The sequence below is a fragment of the Ochotona princeps genome, chromosome 10 (genome assembly GCF_030435755.1).
Source record: "Ochotona princeps isolate mOchPri1 chromosome 10, mOchPri1.hap1, whole genome shotgun sequence".
Lineage (NCBI taxonomy): Eukaryota > Metazoa > Chordata > Mammalia > Lagomorpha > Ochotonidae > Ochotona > Ochotona princeps.
Genome location: NC_080841.1, coordinates 33017743 through 33022853, shown reverse-complemented (window position 1 = coordinate 33022853; position 5111 = coordinate 33017743).

Genomic DNA, 5111 nt, shown 5'->3' with positions numbered 1-5111 from the left:
CACAGTGAAAGTCATGTGCAAGGAATTTGAGTGGTGAAGCCATGTGGAGTCTTTATCAATCATAGAGATGCAACTATGTAAGTGTTTGAGTAGGGGCCAAGATATTGCTTGGGATGCCTGCCTACTGTATTGGAATGTCTGTTTGAGAGTTCTAATTGCCCCAGCCATTGTGGCCATTTGGGGAGTGAACCAATGGATGCAAGACAGCTCTCTCTGTGTCTCCTGTCTCTGTAAAATCTGCCTTTCAAATAAAAATAAATAAATCCTAAAAACAAAAGAAGAAGTATGCCGAGCAGAGTGGTTTGAAGGCGACTCTTCAGAATCAAGGCACTGTCCACCTTCCAAAATTCTTTGAAAGCTTATTTATTTTAAGAACAGGATGACAGAGAGCACTGGGGTGAGGAATGGGGAGAGATCTTACATCTACTGATGCTTCTACAGCTGGGGCTATGCCAAGCCAAAGCAAGGAACCTGAAAGTCTGCCCAGGTCTCTCATGAGGGTGACTCAACCATTCAAACCGCAACCTACTGCCTCCATAAACATGTTAGTAGGAGGTGAACTGGGAACATAGTGACAGGATGCAAGCCAGCCTCTCTGAAATGTGATGCAGGCATCCCAAGTGGCAGACTAACCTGCCATGCCCCTCTCATTGACAGCTTCTTTTTCTTTTTTAAGATATATTTTTAAATTTATTTTTTTTGAAGATTTATTCATTTTATTACAGCCAGATATACACAGAGGAGGAGAGACAGAGAGGAAGATCTTCCGTCCGATGATTCACTCCCCAAGTGAGCCACAACGGGCCGATGCGCGCCGATCCAAAGCCGGGAACCTGGAACCTCTTCCAGGTCTCCCATGTGGGTACAGTGTCCCAATGCATTGGGCCGTCCTCTCCTGCTTTCCCAGGCCTCAAGCAGGGAGCTGGATGGGAAGTGGAGCTGCCGGGAGTAGAACCGGCACCCATATGGGATCCCGGGGCTTTCAAGGCGAGGACTTTTAGCCACTAGGCCACGCTGCCGGGCCCTTTAAATTTATTTCAAAGCCAGATTTACAGAGAGAGGAGAGACAGAAGAATCTTCCATCTGCTGGTTCACTCCCCAAGTGGCCACAACGGCTGGAGCTGAGCTGGAGGCTGGAGCTGAGCTGATCCGAAGCCAGGAGCCAGGAGTTTCTTCCAAGTCTCCCACACAGGTTCAGCGTTCCAAGGCTTTGGGCTGTCTTCTACTGCTATGCTAGGCCACAAGCAAGGAGCTGAAAAGGAAGTAGAGCAGTTGGTACATGAACTGGCACCCTTATGGAATCCCAGGGTGTGCAAAGCGAGGATTTTAGCCACTAAGCTACTGCGCAGGCCCCTCACTTCCATCTTCTAAATGAGCATGTGCTTCCACCTGACATAGTATCAGCTCTACTCGTTTTCACTGGCATCACCTTCAACCCTCAGCCTTGTCTTACAGGGCAAAATGGAGTCACCAACATTGACGCTGATAATGCTGTTCAACCGCAGTGGTCACTGGGCTACCACCCTGCTGGTTTGGACAAGTAGGAAAACCTTGCAGCAGAGTACCAGGAGCAGGAGACGAGCATTACTCAGAGTAGCCAGGACATGTGCTCTTTCAAAGACACTGGTTTAGTTTATTTTTAAACTTTTTTTAAATGTATTTTTATCTTATTTGAAAGGCAGAGAAGAGAGAAAATCCTCCTTCAGCTGATTCACACCCCAAATGCCCACAGTGGCTGCAGCTGGGCCAAGCCAAAACGGGGGGTCCAAGACTCAATCCAGGTCTCCTATGTGAGTGGCAAGGACCAGATATTTCAGCCATTACTGCTGCTTCCCAGTGTCTGCATTGGCAGGAAGCCGGAAGTGGAAAAGGAGTAGGGGAAGGGGAAGAGGGAAATTGAATCTAGGCATTTCTATATGGGATTTGTGCTTTCCCCAAGTGCTGCCATACTAACTACCTGACCCTATTTTTAAATGCTTATTTATTTGTGAAACAAAGAGAGGGGAAGAAAGAACTCCCATGTGCTAGTTCAATCTCTCCCACCCTCCAGATGCCCGCAGTGGCTAGGGTTGGGCCAGGCTGACCCTGGGACCCGGGAATTCAACCCAGGTCTCCTTTGTGAGGAAGAATTTTAATTATCTGAGCCATTAGTGCCACCTCCTGCCTCTGTATTAGCAGACAGCTGGAGCCTGGAGCTGGAGCTGGAGCCAGATATGGAACCCAGGGATTCCAGACAGAGACTAGCACACTGTCTGCCTAGTCCAAATGCAAGGTTCTCAAGGATACAGCACAAATATAGGGTTCCTCAACAAGTAGAAATGGAGCCCTTTTTCTTTGATGAGTCTGAGGCAGCTGGATTACCAGGAATAGTAAGTGCTTTGCAAATACAATGGGCTTTGGTTTTGTGAGCACACATTGGTAAGTGCAAACTACTGGCTTGGTGTGAGTCTTTCACAGATACTCAGGTAAACTTAGCAGTCCCAATTTTTAGTAAGAAATGAGTCAGTCTTTCAGATTTTCTTTTGGTCTTTGTTTTTGCCTCAGTATGTCAATTAGTTACTACTGCAGAACAAGACACTCAAAATGTAATGGCTTAAAACAATAAGCGCTGATTATTTCTCACAAGGGTCAGATAGAAGCAGTGCCAATCTTAGCAGGGCTCCCTGTCCATCTGGTCAGCTGGTGACTGAAAGCTGGTAAGGCTAGGGCCCTGGGCTGGCCAGCCCCAGTCTGCTCCACATCCCACAGCAGGCTAGCCCAAGCCTGGGCTCATGGTTCGGAAGTGTTTCAAAAAGCAGCATAGAAGCATTCAAGGCCTTGTTCTATCAGTCATATTTCTTAATTTCTCTAAATTTTCTGTATTTTTATTTCCCTGAACTACACCCTTGGCCATTGTATTCAAATATGTTGTATTCAAATACATACAATGTAGTATTATTTGACAACTATATGCAGCACTCTTCCAATGACAGACTGTCTTATGTAATTTTTTTTTACTATAATTAAAACATTTTCAAATTTGTCAAGGTAAATTCCATTATGGATAGCAATATAATACAGTCTATCCCTGTATCATAAGTGCTTTTAAAAAGTTTATTTTGGCTCTGGCCTGAAAAACGTACTTCATGGAGTTGGCATTGGGGTGCAGTGGGTTAAGCCACCCCATCCCCCTCTGAAATGCCCACTGGAGTCTCGGCTATTGCCATTTCCCACCCAGCCTCTGGCTGGTATACCTAGGAAGGAAGAGGAAGATGGTTCAATTCCTTGGGCCCCTGCTACCCAAATGAGAAATTGAGTTCCTGAATTTTGGCTCTTGTCTTTGGTCTGATCAAGACCCGGCTGTTGTAACCATTTGGGAAGTTAATCAGCAGATGGAGGATCTCTCTCTGTTTCTCCCCCTCTTTCCGATAATCTGCCTTTTGAATAAATGATCAACTTTTGAAAAATAAGATTAAAACAAAAAAATGTACTTTACAAGCAGAAACAAGGGTCATATATAAGTCTCTGGCTATCTTTTAATTATAGTAAAAACAGATCATACCCATTAGGTTTGCTGCTCTAAATAAAAAGTAGAATATAACAAGTGTTGGATATGGACAGACCGAACAGTTACTGGAAGTATAAAATGCTGCAGCCTCTATGAAAAATAGAATGGCAATTCTTCAAAATATTAAACATAGGATTATATGACTCAGCAATTTCACTTCTGAGTACATATTTGAAATAACTGAAAGCAGGATCTTGAAGAGATATTTCCACATCAGTTTCCTTAACAACATTGTTAACAGTCACTAAATGGTGGAAGGGATCCAATGTTCATCAGTGAATGAAGGGATAAACAAAGTGTGCTACATATACAATGCGCTATGATCTAGCCTTAAAAGGGAAGGAAATTCTGACACATGCTGAGCCTTGAGGACATTATGCTCAGTGAAACAAGCCAATCACAAATAGACAAGCACTTTGGAGGAAGCATCCAAAACAGTCAAATTAACAGGATATAGAATGGATGGTGGTTACCAGAATCTGGGTCTGGGAGGAAGTGGAGAGGTTAATGGGTGTAGTTTCAGTTTTGTAAGATGGAAAATTTCTGGAGACAACAATGTGATCAGACAAGTGCTAACCACTACTAAATGATAAAGCTGGTAGTAAAGTTTCTGTTGTATATTTTATCACAACTAAAAAACTTCTCTAATTTTTAAAAAAGATTTATTTATTTTTATTAGAAAGATATACAGAGAGAAAGAGAGAGAGAAAGATCTCCATTTGCTGGCTCATTCCCCAAGTGGCCACAACAGCTGGAGCTAAGATAATCCAAAACTAGGAGCCAGGAGCTTCTTCCAGGATCCCCCACACAGGTTAGAGTCCCAAGGCTTTAGACTGCCCTCTACTGCCTTCCCAGGTCACAAACAGGGAGCTGGATGGGAAGCAGGGCTGCCAGGACGTGAACCGGTGCCCAAATGGGATCCCAGTGGCAAAGATTTAGCCACTGAGCCATCGGTACTGGTCCCAGGTTCTCTAGTGTTATGCTTAAATAAAACAAGGCCATTGATATACCACCAAAGTCTTACATGTGTAATGAGAGATAACCAAACTGAACAGGAGACTTCCCAGTCATCTGTAAACTCTTTCTTCCTTCAAAGCATGTGTACTGAGAGACCTCCGTTTTATAGAACACTCCAGTACCATGCAGGCATCCAGACTAACTTCTTTCCATCCTGGGGAGCAGATGTTCTCTGTTTGTCATTGTTTTTGAGTGTTTAAATGGTTTTGATGCCCTCATTTTATTTCTCCAGGATTATTTGTTTTCAAATGCTCTTGTGAAAAAAAAAAAGTTCTTCATCAAAGCTGCTGGAAATTTCAAATAAATATGTCTCTAGTATTTCCTTTGCCTTGTACTCTTTGGAACTCTTCCGTTAGGGCACCCTTCCAACACGTTACAGAGACTGAGCTGACAGGCTTGTTTCTGGCCAGGTTCCTATCCATAACTTACAGGTATCTTTCTGCTCCAGATAGTTGCCATTGAGTACGGTGTTGGAATCCAGCAGCTTAATCCCTGGCTGGTGACTCTGGACCCCAGCATTTCCTGTCAGACTGCTGCTTCCAGTCCC